At 44.7% G+C, this 15,396-nt stretch overlaps 1 pseudogene across 1 annotated transcript; it reads right to left on the bottom strand.

Annotated features, from left to right (window-relative positions):
• Window positions 1-12,442: 12,442 nt before the first annotated feature.
• LOC116269480 lies at window positions 12,443-13,683 on the bottom strand (annotated as a pseudogene). The gene has a single exon (XR_004177056.1). The product of XR_004177056.1 is annotated as a baculoviral IAP repeat-containing protein 5 pseudogene (transcript).
• Between the last annotated feature and the right edge of the window lie 1,713 nt (window positions 13,684-15,396).

The raw sequence follows: 15,396 nt of genomic DNA, 5'->3' as shown, positions 1-15,396 counted from the left end.
GGAGGGTGGGGCTCTTGCCTACTCTGTGGAGTGGGAGGCCCAGGTCTGCAGCTGAGGTTTGGGCAGCTGCAGCAGCACCCAGGAAGCTCCCACCCCAACTTAGAAGGGGTGGGGCTCCCACTTGTCCCCACCTCCCACGGGCTCCACAGAGCAGCAACACTGGCCACTCCTCCCTGCTGCAGCTGGTGTGACGGCAGCGGTGGCTCCAGATGGCCTGCCGCTGCCATCAGTTTCACCTCTCTTGGGGATCTCTGTGCTTGGAGCAGTAACATGATGTGATTAAGGTAGGTTTTCAGGGCCTGGTAGGCTGAGGGAGGGAAGGAAGGAAGCAGATGCTCAGTTAGCAGAGCAGTAGAAAGATTTAAAATCCTGGTTCTGTTCCTCCCTACAACCCGACCTCATTTCTCTTCTTGGACTCCATGAGACACACAGGTGTCCTTGACTAGTTTCCACTTTTTGCTTTAGCTAGTTGAAATTTATGCTCTATCATTTGTTAAACTAAGCTTAGCCTAAAGCTGCCTCCTTACATATTTTAAGTTCAGCTTAAAGATGTCTCTGTACATAGTGAACTGTAAACTAACTGGGTGTGTGAACAGACTGCAAGCTATGCTTGTGCCAATCATCAAGTTTTGGCCAATCAAAGGTAACCAACTGTTCAAAACGTGTTTAAATAAGGCAAACGCCCAGCTGTAACCAATCTAGCTGTTTCTGCACCTCACTTCCATCCTCTGTACATCACTCTCCTTTTGCTGTTCATAAATCTTCTAGGACCACCAAGCCATACTGGAACCTCTCTCTACCTCCTCTGGTTCAGGGGCTGCCCTATTCGTGACCAGTTCTTTGGTCAATTAAACTCTGCTAAATTTCATTTAGCTAAGATTTTTTCTTTCATTTATTTTTTATTTTTTGAGAAAGGATCTTGCTCTGTTGCCCAGGCTAGAGTGCAGTGGTGCCATCTCGGCTCACTGCAGCCTCTGCCTCCTGGGTTCAAGCGATTCTCGTGCCTCAGCCTCTCGAGTAACTGGGATTACAGGCATGTGTCACCACGCCTGGCTAATTTTTGTATTTTTCATTGAGATGGGGTTTTGCCATGTTGATCAGGCTGGTCTCAATCTCCTGGCCTTGAGTGATCAACCCACCTCAGTCTCCCAAAGTGTTTGGATTACAAGCATGAGCCACCATGCCTGGCCTGTTTAAGATTTTTCTTTTAACACTCTCCAGCCAAAAGAATCCTGGCTAATCCGGCTGGGCACGGTGGCTCACACCTGTAATCCCAGCACTTTGGGAGGCTGAGACAGGGGGATCACCTGAGGTCGGGAGTTCGAGATGAGCCTAGCCAACATGGAGAAACCCCGTCTCTATTAAAAATACAAAATTAGCAGGGTGTGGTGGCAGGCACCTGTAATCCCAGCTACTCGGGAGGCTGAGGCAGGAGAACTGCTTGAACCAGGGAGGCAGAACTTGTGTGAGCCAAGATCGCACCATTGCACTCCAGCCTGGGCAATAAGAGCGAAACTTTGTCTCAAAAAAAAAAAAGCATCCTGGCAAATCCAGTACCATTATTTTTTCTCACTAGCCAAAGATTACATCTAAATTGTGCCCTTTTTATTGCTTTTCTTTTCCTCTTTGATCACATTTCAAATATATGAAGCTGGCTAGAGAATTACAATGATCACTCAATGCCTTGAGCTATGGGCACTGCTACTTGAAGTGACAAATAGCCCCAATATGGGAAGGGTGGGCACGGGAGAGCTCTTAGCTTTGGGATTCACACAGAGGCAAGAGGGCTTTCTGAAAAGTGTACTTTGGTGAGACTCCATCATTTGGAACTTGTCCTGGCATTCTTTTTTTTTTTTTTCCCAAGATGGAGTCTCACTCTGTCACCAAGGCTGGAGTGCAGTGACGCTATCGCAGCTCACTGCAACCTCCACCTCCTGGGTTCAAGCAATTCTCCTGCCTCAGCCTCCCAGGTAGCTGGGATTACAGGCACATGCCACTACGGCCAGCTAATTTTTGTATGTTTAGTAGAGACAGGGTTTCACCATGTTGGCCAAGCTAGAGGCTGGTGTTGAACTCCTGACCTCGTGATCCACTTGCCTCAGCCTCTCAAAGTGCTGGGATTACAGGCGTGAGCCACCGCACCCAGCATGTTCTGGAATTCTAACAAAAGACATTGAGTTGAGAAAGATTCTGTCCTCTAAACTACTCTATGTTATGCCACCCTTCCCCCTTCTTCACAACCCCTCAGGGATCTCAACAAAGGCTGTGTGTCAAGGATGTTGGGACAAAGGTCTATTCACCAGTGTAGTGGAACAGACAGCAATCTAGACATTTCCATGAGTAAAGGAAATAATTGTTTGTGTGAATTTTTAACATTTCAAGTCTGTGTTGCCACACAGACAATCTCACTGGTGTCCTTTAGCTCTCAAACTTGAAGGATTTAAGAACCAACATGCTTTTATATTTTCATCTCTCTGTTACTGTACATTTCAACATCTGTCATTTTAATTTGATCCCACTAATTCATAGCAGTGAATTTTTTTAAATGACTAAATTATCATCATTTTTTTTATTCTCTAAGATTTCATTATTTATCAAGACCACACTCTTGTTTTTTATTCCTTAGTTCTTGTATTTCCCAAAACTTTGGCTGTTTAACTGCTTTTATTTCCTTCATTCTTTTCTTACCTCAATAATATGCTTTTGTGAATATGCTTTATTTAAAAAAGCAACACATACAACCAGACATGGTAGCTCACGCCCGTAATCGCAGCAATTTGGGAGACTGAGGGAGAAGAATCACTTGAGGCCAGGAGTATGAGACTAGCCTGGGCAACATAATGAGACCCCATCTGGGGTTGTGTAGCATGCCTTCAGTCCTAGCTACTTGGGAGGCCTAAGGCAGGAGGATCGCTTGAGCCCAGGAGTTCAAGGCTGCAATAAGCTCTGATTGTACCACTGTCCTCCAGCCTGGGTGACAGAGCAAGACCCTGTCTCTAAAAATAAAATAAAATAAATAATAAAAAAAATTTTTAAATAATGCATCTCACAGATGATGGATATGCTAATTACCCTAATGGATATGCTAATTACTCTGATCTGATCACCATACGTTATATGTAATAACACTACATCACCCATGAATATGTACAATTACTGTTTGTCAATTAAAAAATAAAATTAAAGAATGAAATAGGTGATATGCTCAAAGGAAAAAAAAACGCAATTCACAATGAAAAGATATAACTCCAAGAGGTGCTATAGAAAACCACCACAAGGGCCGGGCGCGGTGGCTCAAGCCTGTAATCCCAGCACTTTGGGAGACCGAGAAGGGTGGATCATGAGGTCAGGAGTTCGCGGCCAGCCTGGCCAAGATGGTGAAACCTTGTCTCTACTAAAAATACAGAAACTAGCCAGGTGCAGTGGCAGGCATCTGTAATCCCAGCTACTCAGGAGGCTGTTAGGAGAATCACTTGAAACCAGGAGGCAGAGGTTGCAGTGAGCTGAGATCGTACCTCTGCACTCTAGCCTGGGTAACAGAGCAAGACTCTGTCTCAAAAAAAAAAAAAAAAAGGGAAAGAAAAGAGAAGAAAACCACCATAAGAGTAGTCCATCATTTTCTCCTTAGACACAGCCAAACGTGGCCCAGCACATTCTCTGAAAGGCAATTAATAAAATGAAAATGCTTGCAGTTTCACAGGACCCAGAAGTGTTTGGTTGGGATCCTCATGGGCCCATCTGCCTGATTCATGTCCAATCACAGATACCTGCATTACTCCTGGGTTTGTGACCCATATATGTAGTTGTTTCTTCTTAGCAGAAGATATCCAGCTCAGAGTGTTGTCCCAAAGACCACCAGGATGGCTCAGTAGTAGAAAGCAGAGCTTTATCATCGATATTAGTTTGCAAAACGGGAAGAGACAATCTCTGATGTGTGACAAAGGTGTTCTCTTTTTCAAGAGGGAAGAGCAAGTGGGGTTTTTTTTTTCCTCACACGACATATATATTTAGCAGTTTTAGGGGGATAACTATACATATTTATGAGGGGAGCCGAATGCATGTGCAATGGGCAAACAAACACGTCTGTAACATACATCTCATGTTCACTTTGGGGCAGGGTTTTAGCATTAAAATGAGGTGGAATTGGCTAGGCGCGGTGGCTCATGTCTATAATCCCAGCACTTTGGGAAGTCGAGGCGGGCAGATCATGAGGTCAGGAGTTTGAGACCAGCCTGACCAACACTGTGAAATTCCATCTCTACTAAAAATACAAAAATTAGCCGAACATGATGGCGGATGCCTGAAATCCCAGCTACTGGGGAGGCTGAGGCAGAAGAGTCACTTGAACCCAGGAGGCGGAGGTTGCAGTGAGCTGAGATTGCACCACTGCACTCCAGCTTGGGCTGGAGCGAGACTCTGTCTCAAAAAAATATATAATAATAATAATAAAAATAAAATAAAATGAGGTGGAATTTGGCTCTTTATGTCAAAAGGTGAACTATAGGGCACAAAGACAGTTTGTATGCAGTCTCTATAAGTTGCTAAAACTGGCTTAAGTTCTGCAATTGCTTATCAGAAAGGAATGTTCTTAAGGCCGGTCCTCTGTCCAACTGGGTTGTAAATCAGTTAGGAGAGGTTCGAGCTCCTGTTACTAGGAAGCTTAAAGCTGTAGGAATTTAGAAATTTGCCATGCCAGTCAGCCCAAACCCTTGACTTACAGGGAACTTTGTTTCCTTAACCTTAGAATCCATCTTAGTGATGAAGGGGTGTCTGTTTTAATCTCTCAGATCACAGTGGGCCCAAGTATGGCTGAAGAGCTGAAGCTAGCCTGTCCAACCCTAGTAGGTTTCAATCCAGGCTTCCTTAAGAATAATTTTTCAGAGCCGTGAGTGGTGGCTCACACCTGTAATCCCAGCACTTTGGGAGGCTGAGGTGGGCAGATCACGAGGTCAGCAGTTTGAGACCAGCCTGGCCAACATGGTAAAACCCCATCTCTACTAAAAATACAAAATTAGTGGGCATAGGGATCCCAGCTACTTGGGAGGTTGAGGTGGAAGAATCGCTTGAACCCAGGAGGTGGAGGTTGCAGTGAGCCGAGATTGCGCCACTGCACTCCAGCCTGGGTGACAGAGTAAGACTCTGTCTCAAAAAAAAAAAAAAAAAAGAAGAATTTTTCAGAACCCGTCACCTGTGCAGCCTTGTCTGCCCAGACTGCTTTGCCTAAATGAGCTATCGTTGCAAGATACTCTTAGCTTTAGAGGGGAGTTCAGCCTCTCCCAGACACTCACTGCATCAGCCTGGTTTTCTCTAGTTACTTCCCAGCCATCAGACTAAAATCACGAATCTCAAGGAATTTGTTTTTCGCCTTCACCTCTTTGTAGTCAACCACTCTAGCTTTTCTGTGTGATTGGTGAGTAGTTTTCAATCACTTATGGCCCTTATAAACACATCACTTCGTATTTGCTGCGTTGACTCCCCAGATACATTCTAAATCGCTTATGGGAAGGAATCTCGTATGTGTCCTTTATACCTTTCTATTGCATCTTGCACAGTGCTGCGTACATTTGATGCCCAGTGAAGGGGCATGTCTTTCCAGTGGAAGAAGACATGGGATAAAGTACAAAATAAAAGTTTTCTAATAGTTAAAAAGCAGAGAGAACTAGAAAGCGAAATTAGGGAAGGGGAGGGAACAATAAAGAAAAGAGAAGAATACTCCTTTGCTCCTTGGGCTGCTAGCATTCTTTCTCATCTGAGAGTTAATGTTGAATCTGTTAAGTGGTGTGTCATAATAAAATGTCCAAAGTGTGTATATTTTATAGTCCATCATCAAAGGCATTTAATGTTTAACCCCACTTTGATTTCTATGTGAATGTTGACTCAAGTGTCCCCCTTTTCACTATGGCAGGAAACTCAATGTTGTCCTTGAATAAGAATTGAATCATTCTTATTCAACACATATTATTTTCAACACAGTATGGCATGGGGGCATTTATTGGATAGTTTTTCAGTATATCTCATTTCCATAAACTTTCTTTCTTTCTTTTTTTCTTTCTTTCTTTCTTCTCTCTTTCTCTCTTTCTATCTTTCTTTCTTTCTTTTTTTTTTTTTTACAGGATCGCTGTCTGTCACCTAGGCTGGAGTGCAGTGGCATGATCTCAACTCACTGCAGCCTCAACCTCCTGGGCTCAAGCAATCCTTCCACCTCAGCCTACTGAGTAACTGCGACTAGAGGTGTGTGTCACCATGCCTGGCTAATTTTTTAATTTTTTGTACAGACAGGGTCTTGCTATGTTGCCCAGCCTGGTCTTGAACTCTTGGGCTCAAGCAATCCACCTGCCTTGGCCTCCCAAAGTGTTGGGACTAGAGGCATGACCACTATACGCAGACCCTATAAAAGCAATAAGGATATAGAAAAAACTTTCCACTATCATGAAATAAAAGGTAGCTACTCATTGCTATTATTTCATGATTGCTATCAACTCCTTGCTATTAAATTCAATTTGACAGTCTATGTTACAGTAGAAGGTTCTCACAACTAATATAATAGCTCTTCACTTTGTCCCTACATATGAAGTGTTGTCTATTATGGTTTCAACCATTCACATGCTAAAATGTAAAGTGTCCTCTTAAATGCAGAGTCATTTATAAAATCAGTACTGTAACTTGGAGACAATTGAAACTGATCTCTTCCATGTAACACCAAAAGCATGTAAAAGTGTGAATACATTTCTCAGCAAGAGGTAGTGAAAAACAGGGCTGATTTCGTCCTCCTATCAGTTCTGAAGCATCAGGCCCCGGCATCTGCTCAGAACCTGGCTGCATGCTCTGGATCAGAGTCAGTTATTTGTCACTGATATGGGTGTAAGGCTTGTCACCATTTATCCAGGATGTTTGACACATCCAGCTCACCCAAGAACGCACTGGCAGAAATCAAAGATTATTTGGGGCTGGGTGCAGTGGCTCGCACCTGTAATCCCAGCACTTTGAGAGGCTGAGGCGGACAGATCACCTGAGATGGGAAGTTTGAGACCAGCCTGGCCAACATGGCGAAACCCTGTCTCTACTAAAAATACAAAAGGCGAGCTGAGGCAGGAGAATCGCTTGAACCCAGGAGGCGGAGGTTGCAGTGAGCCAAGACCGTGCCACTGCACTCCAGCCTGGGTGACAGAGCAAGACCCCGTCTCAAACAAAACAAAACAAAAACCAAAAGAAACCACAAAGATTGTTTGGAACAACCCAGAAGAAAGCTAAACACTTGGAAATAATTTTCAACCCGAGAAAAATTCCTGAATATCAAACATTCCAAGTTCTTTTATTATTATTTCACAATGTAGTCAGATAAAGATCTTTTAACGTGTCTCAATTTTACAAACTTTCCATTTTTTAAGTGCAGAGAATGCCTGTTTTTATGTTGTTGGTGGGTATCAAGGGCATGCCCTAAACGCATGCAAAGAAAACTGTTTTAATTTAATGTAATGTAACTTAATTTAGGAGAGCTAAGTAATTAAACATGAGGCCAAAGTACGTAAGAAAGTGGCAGTCTTTTATTGCAAATATGCATACACTCTCAGACGAGGTTCACTGGTCCTCAGGTGTGGAAGGCCAAGGAAGTCGCGCTGGCGCTCTCAGGTGATGTTCTCCGGTCCACAAATGCGGAAGGCCGAAGAAGTCACGCCGGCTCCTGCCGGCGGTAGACTTTTATGCCTAGGAGCTGGAAGAGGAGGAGTTTAAGGCGTGTATGTAAGAGCGGCTTCTTGAATTTCGGTGTCCCCAGCTTGACGTCATTCTGCGCATGTTCAGTTAATTTAGTTCTTTTCCCCGGCGCAGGAAAATCTGTGATGAAGAACCCAGAAACAATGAGGACTGCTCCATCTTGTTCACCTTCCTCCATCTTGTCCCTTTTCCCTCACCTAAACAAAAACAATTGAGAAGTAAAAATTATGGAGCTGAGGAGATCACAGAAAAAATGTTAATTAAATATCTGGTTTTTATTTTTTCTTTACAAACACACAGACTACGACAGTGGTTCTAGCCCCAGGTCCAGAGGTGAGGGAAGGAACTCAGTCAGACAGCTCTACCAGGAAGTTTATCTGCAAATAGGAAAGTTATTTTACTGACATTTACAGATTATCAGAGCACATGTGTTGACTGTATGCTCTGGGTATGCAGAGGGTCTGGGTAGAGCTGTACACACCTTTTTGCTGAGTCCTCGTTGCTATCTAAGATGTAATATGTGGTCCTGAACATGGTTTGTTCTGTGACTCTAATTAGAAACCAGATTATGAGCTGGACCTTCTGGGCATAAGTCTAGAGCTGTGTTGTCCAGTAAGGTAGCGACTTGCCATACGTAGTTATTTATACTTCGTTTTATTTTATTTTATTATTATTATTTTTTTTTTGTTTTTGAGACGGAGTCTCGCTCTGTCGCTCAGGCTAGAGTGCAGTGACGCGACATCGGGCTCACTGCAAACTCCGCCTTCCGGGTTCACGCCATTCTCCTGCCTCAGCCTCCAGAGTTGCTGGGACTACAGGTGCCCGCCACCATGCCCAGCTAATTTTTTGTATTTTTAGTAGAGACGGGGTTTCACCATGTTAGCCAGGATGGTCTTGATCTCCTGACCTTGTGATCCACCTGCCTCGGCCTTCCAAAGTGCTGAGATTACAAGCATGAACCACTGCGCCCGGCCTATACTTCATTTTAATGCAATGAAAACTTCAGTTTTCAATAGCCACATTTCAATTGGTCCGTAGTCACATATGATTAGTGGCTCAGGTAGAGATTTCCGCCATCACCGGAAGTTCTGCGGACTGTGCTGGGTCCCTGGGACCGGTATTTGTGAACCAGCAGCAGGAATATCGCCTGGAAGCTTGGATGAAATGCTGTATCTCAGCTGTGTCCAGACCTACTGAGAGAGAATCTGCTTTCTAATGACAATCCCAGGTGATTTATGTACCATTCAAGTGTAAGAAGCACTGTTCTAGACAATCGAGGTGTAAACCAAAAATAAAATTCTAAGCACCTCCCCAACCATCTGAACGGACTTCCTCCTCGGCCAGAACACTCTTAAAATTTAACCTGAAAAACTGGTTCAGGCCATGACAGGAAGTGGGTATCGGACGTGCCTCATTATACCTCTCTGGCAGTAACATCAATATAGACTTGAAGTCTGATAAGAAACATTTTACAACCTATTCTCTCTGAAGCCTACTACCTGAAGGCTTCCTCTGCAAATAAGAACTTTGGTCTCCACAATTCTTTATCTTAACCCAGACGTTTCCTTTCTATTGATCCCAGGTCTTTAGAGAAACTCACCCAATTGTTAACCAAAAAATGTTTAAATCTATCTATAGACTGGAGCCTCCCCCACCCCCTTGTACCCCACTCCCCATTCCTTGCTTCCAGTTGTCCTCCTTTCTGAACTACACCCATGTATTTCTTAAATGTATTGGATTGAAGTCTCATGCCTCCCTAAAATGTATAAAACCAAGCTGCACCCTTACCACCTCGGGTGCATGTTCTCAGGGCCTCCTGAGGGCTGTGTCATGGGTCATGGTCACTCCTATTTGGCTCAGCATAAATCTCCTCAAATAGTTTACAGAGTTTGACTTTTTCCATCCATAGAGGAAGCATACCCTAAGGCTTAGAAGAAGGAAAGAACTGCATCCAGATTGGGCTATAGGTGCAGTTACTTCCTACAGAAATGCGTCTTTCCTATGGCTTCTTAAAACTGAGAAAAATATTAAGTTATGAGAAAAGAAAAGAACTTTTATCTGAGGAACGCAGGTCCTTTTAATTATTGGGCCCAGAGAGGCATTAAAACGAGGCAGCAACTGTCGCAGAATTTTGCACCTTAGTTCAGTCGTAAATGGGTTCTTTTCACACAACCAGGAACATTTAGGCACGAAGGCACATTAAAGGGTGAGTAGAGCAGGACTGTATTGGGTGAAAAGAGAAAAATGAAAAAAACAGCAAAGCGAGATAGAGTCCTGCCAACAGGCCCCCCACCTCACAGATTGAATCCCAGGCCACCACACAGGAACTGAAGAGGCCAGGCTCCTCCCATTGCCCATGGCTCCGCCCCTTCCCCCAGGGTGCATGTGGGCAGGCTCAAACAAGGTCCTGGGCAGGTTCCCTCATCTGCACAAAAGTATCTAATGTAAACGCTTGTGGGGCAGGTCGAAGATTCTCCAGGGATCTCTTTTTATATGCCCAGGCATTTGACTGTCTCACAATCATGCCCTACTCCCCGCTTTGAGCTACGTATTCATTTCTTGAAATGGCTTGCTATTGCCACAGGCAGCTATAAGTTAATCTAATAATGCCACATGGGACACCATAACCCACACCCTAATGCTTCATAGTGTATAGCTAATCAGTGTTATTTCTGTAAACCAATGGGAATTCCTGACCAACAACTTTGTCTTAGCCCACTCCCTGTCTCCCTCTTTTTGCCTTTAAAAATTCACTTGCAACTACTGCAAATTGGAGTGTATATTCAGGCAACTTAAATCTATGCTTCTGGGTTGCAGCCCTCAAATGTGGCCTGAGTAAGCTCTCTACTTATATTAGTTTTGCCTCAGCTTCTCCCTTTTAAGTCAACTCTTACCTCTGGCTACAATTTAACAATCAGTGTCTGTACAACTGTTTGTGTTGACCAATGCCTTCTTTCTTGACCTGCTCATAAAAATAGCTAAACATTTACGAAGCCCTTACTTTAAGCCATGAACTGTTCTAGGTGCTTCATCCATTTTGATTCATTAATCCTCACAAACAGCTCTACAGGTGGCTTCTATTAACTTTATTTTACAAATGAGGATTCTGAGACATAAAGACTGGAAAGAAGTTAAAGTAACAATGGAAGCAGGGCACAGTGTTTTGCACGTGTAATTTCAGCACTTTGGGAGGCCGAGGCAGGAGGATGGCTTGAGGCCAGGAGTTCGAGACAAGCCCGGGCCAAACAGTGAGATTCCATCTCTACAAGAAAAAAAAAAAGAGTCACAATGGCTGACTCCAACTCAGCAGTGCCTGGGCCATAGAGAAGTGTGAAAGGAAAATATTGAGGCCCCAAAATTGCTAAGCTAAGGGAAAAGTCAGGCTGGGAATTGTTCAGGACAAACCTGCCTCCCGTTCTATTCAGTCATCCCTCTGCTCACTGAAATAGATGTATATTGCTTCCTTTGGAAAAGCTTATCAGAAGCTCAAACAATGCAACTGTTTGTCTCTCACCTACCTGTGACCTGGAAGCCCCCTCCCTGCTTTGAGTTGTCCCCACGGTCACGCATGTCCATGTGAAGAGAGTCCACCAACAGGCTTTGTGTGAGCAACAAGGCTGTTTATTTCACCTGGGTGCAGGCAGGCTGAGTCCAAAAAACGAGTCAGCAAAGGGTGGTGGGATTATCATTAGTTCTTACAGGTTTGGGATAGGCTTATAAAGTACCTTCTCAAGGGTGGGGGGCGGGGCGAGAATATTACAAAGTACCTTCTTAAGGGCAGGGGAGAATATATGTATCAGTTAGGGTGGGGCAGGAACAAATCACAGTGGTGGAATGTCATCAGTTAAGAGTATTTTCACTTCTTTTGTGGATCTTCAGTTGCTTCAGGCCATCTGGATGTATACGTGCAGGTCACAGGAGATACGATGGCTTAGCTTGAGCTCAGAGGTCTGACATTCCTGTCTTCATATAGTAATAAGAAAAACAAAATAAAATAGTGGTGAAGTGTTGGGGCGGTGAAAATTTCCGGAGGTGGTATGGAGAGATAATGGGCGATGTTTCTCAGGGCTGCTTCGAGTGGGATTAAGGGCAATGTGGGAACCCAGAGTGGCAGAGATTAAACTGAAGAAAGATTTTGGGGTAAGGGGTGATATTGTGGGGTTGTTAGAAGGAGCGTTTGTCATATAAAATGATTGGTGATGGCCTGGGATGCAGTTTTTTTTTTTTTGTTTTTTGTTTGTTTGTTTGTTTTAAATGACAGGCTTTTTATTTCTCAGGAACGGCCGAGATGACCTCCAGAGGTTTCCAACGAAGCTGTAACAATCCATCCTGCAGCTCTGTGACAGGGAGGAGGGCGAATCCAATCCATCATCTTACACCAGACTTCAGCCCTGCGGGAGCTGCCACCGCCAAAGAAAGCCAGGACCTGGGCACACTGCATCCCTCCCCCGTGTGGAGAACGTGACAGATGTGAAGGTTGGGCTGACAGACACACGGCCTGCAGCAGCCCAGCCAGTCCCACACAGCATCGAGCCAAGTCATTTAAAAAGGATTCAGGCCACTGTCTTTTTCTCAGGGAGGAGCAGCCAGCATGTGCCCCGCAGCTCACTGGGCCTGTCTAATCACACAGCAGTGGCAAAAGGAGTATCTGCCAGATGCTTCCTATCACTCTATTCTGTCTCCACGTCCACCTGAATTTCACCCCGTTTCCCCAATGACTTAGAATGGCTTTGTGCTTAGTTTTAATTGTAGTTTGTGCTATTCTGTGAATTAACAATTCAAACAAAATAAGAAAGACACGTTGTGAAACAGTAGAGGAGCCAGAGACTGTCTGCATTCCCCTCCTCATCACACACAAGTCATGCATCTACCAAAAAAAAAAAAAAAAGGTGGCCTCTGAGGCAGCACAGGTGTGACAGATGAGGAACCTGCAGCTCAGATTCAACAGGCACCTGCCAAGTCCACACTCAGGACTGTGTGACAGCCTCAACAATATGAGGTCCAGACACATTCACTGTGGAAGGCTCTGCCCACGCCAACAAAGCCGTCAGCTCTAGCAAAAGGGACACCACCTTCTTCCTCCCCCACTTCTCACCTGGTAAGTCCGGGAATCAGGAAGACAAAAATAAGCCAAAAAAAAAAAAAAAAAGAGAGAGAGGCAGTCACTGTTATCAGCAGTACCCGCTGCACAGGTAGAAGCACCTCTGGTGCCACTTTCGAGACAAAACAAGATACAGCTGAAATATCTAATTGGAAAATATTGATCTTCTCCTTTCCCAAGGCATTGCTAAGGGTCCCACAGGAAGGCTGGTGGCACCAGGGAATAAATCCTGGAAGTGGTGCAACCACTCTGGGACCAGGCAGCTCCAGCCAGAGGCCTCAGTCCATGGCAGCCAGCTGCTCGATGGCACAGCGCACTTTCTTTGCAGTTTCCTCAAATTCTTTCTTCTTATTGTTGGTTTCCTTTGCAATTTTGTTCTTGGCTCTTTCTCTGTCCAGTTTCAAACATTCACCGAGGGTTAATTCTTCAAACTGCTTCTTGACAGAAAGGAAAGCACAACCAGATGAATGCTTTTTATGTTCCTCTATGGGGTCATCATCTGGCTCCCAGCCTTCCAGCTCCTTGAAGCAGAAGAAACATTGGGCCAAGTCTGGCTCGTTCTCAGTGGGACAGTGGATGAAGCCAGCCTCAGCCATCCACTCCGGGGTGCAGGTGCAGCCCTCCAAGAAGGGCCAGTTCTTGAATGTAGAGATGCGGTGGTCCTTGAGAAAGGGCTGCCAGGCAGGGGGCAACGTCGGGGAACCCATGCCGCTGCCGCCACCTCTGCCAACGGGTCCCACGATTCAAATCTGGGATGCAGTTTTTTATGAATTGAGAAACCAAAAGGAAGACACAAAGTCCGAATAAGAGAAGGAGAAAAACAGGTATTAAAGGACTAAGAATTGGGAGGACCCAGGACATCCAATTAGAGAGTGCCCAAGGGGGTTCAGCATAATTATTTGCTTGGTTGGTGAGTTTTGGGGCTCTATCCTTGAGTTTTTTTATGTTGTCATATACCAGGCCAGATTGATTTAGGTGAAAACAACACTCTTCATTTAAAAATATACAGAGTTGGCCAGACGTGGTGGCTCACGCCTGTAATCCCAGTACTTTGGGCGGCCAAGGCGGGCGGATCACGAGGTCAGGAGATGGAGACCATCCTGGCTAACACGGTGAAACCCCGTCTCTACTAAAAATACATAAAATTAGCCGGGTGTGGTGGCAGGCGCCTGTAGTCCCAGCTGCTCGGGAGGCTGAGGCAGGAGAATGGCGTGAACCTGGGAGGCAGAGCTTGCAGTGAGCCGAGATCGCGCCACTGTATTCTAGCCTGGGCAACAGAGCGAGACTCTGTTTCAAAAAAAAAAAAAAAATATATATATATATATATACACACACACACACACACACAGAGTCCTCCTTTTTCAGCAGTGTGTTGAGGCCTCAGGGATTTTGGAGGAAATAGAAATGCAAAGCCAGCAATTGTTTGTTAAAGAAAGATTAGAAATGGCTAGGAAGAGTGAGTGAGATTGATAGTGTGGTGGAGATAGCTGGGGAGAGGTAGAGGGTGGCATAAGAACAGGAACGAGAATAAGAATGAGTATAAAAGTGAAGAATAGGACTTCATCAGGGAGAGAGTGTTGGAGTGTGTCCTGTCAGCAAAGATCATCTATCCACTCCAAGAGGGAGTCAAGAATGGAGGATTGGGGATAGATATTCACAATGGAAAGGAAATGAGAGGTTTTCAGAGGGAGGCTAACAACTTGTAACCTACATGGAAGAGGTTATGAAATGACGACAGAATAGAATGGGCCTGTGAGGATGTAAGCAGATTTTTCCCTTGGTCCAAGAACAATTTGCCTTGTGTGGGAAGAGATTGATAGGTGGAAACTCCAGTAGGAGAGTAAATAGCAGTGACCAATGAGAAGAAGAAAAACTGTCATGAGGGACAGAAGTTGGAACACTAGCTGCTTCTTTAGCTACCTTATCAGCATAAGTGTTGCCCTGAGCGATGGGATCTGATGCCTTTTGATGGCCCTTGCAGTGAATGACTCCAGCTTCCTTTGGAAGTAAAGCAATTTTAAGAAGAGTTTTTATTAAAGAGGCATAAATGATGGAGGACCCTAGCATAGTAAGGAAATTTATTTCTGCCCATATAACAGCATGGTGGTGCAGGATATGGGAGGCATATTTAGAGTTAGTATAAATATTGATGCATAGTCCCTTTGCAAGAGTGAGGGCCCGAGTTAAGGCAATGAGTTTGACTTGCTGAGAGGTAGTGGAGGGGGCAGAGCAGTAGCCTCAATGATAGATGTGGAAGATACTATAGCATAGCGTGCCTTTGCTGGTGAGTGGCGATTAGGCCTGGTGGAACTGCCATCAATAAACCAAGTGTGATCAGGGTGAGGAACAGGAAAGAAGGAAATATGGGGAAATGGAGGATGATGAATCAGAGAGATACAGTCATGGGGGTCAGGTGTGGTATCCGGAATAATGTGGGAGGCCAGATTGAAGTCTGGGCCAGGAACAATGGTAATTGTGGGAGACTCAACAAAGACTGAGTATAGCTGAAGGAGCTGGGGCGGCAGAAAGTATATGCGTCAAGTGTGAGGAGGAAAATAGATTTTGAAAGTTATGGGAACTGT

The sequence above is a fragment of the Papio anubis genome, chromosome 11 (assembly GCF_008728515.1).
Source record: "Papio anubis isolate 15944 chromosome 11, Panubis1.0, whole genome shotgun sequence".
NCBI classification, from domain to species: Eukaryota; Metazoa; Chordata; class Mammalia; order Primates; family Cercopithecidae; genus Papio; species Papio anubis.
The sequence above is the reverse complement of the archived record's forward strand: the minus strand, read 5'-3'. Positions and strand labels throughout refer to the sequence as shown.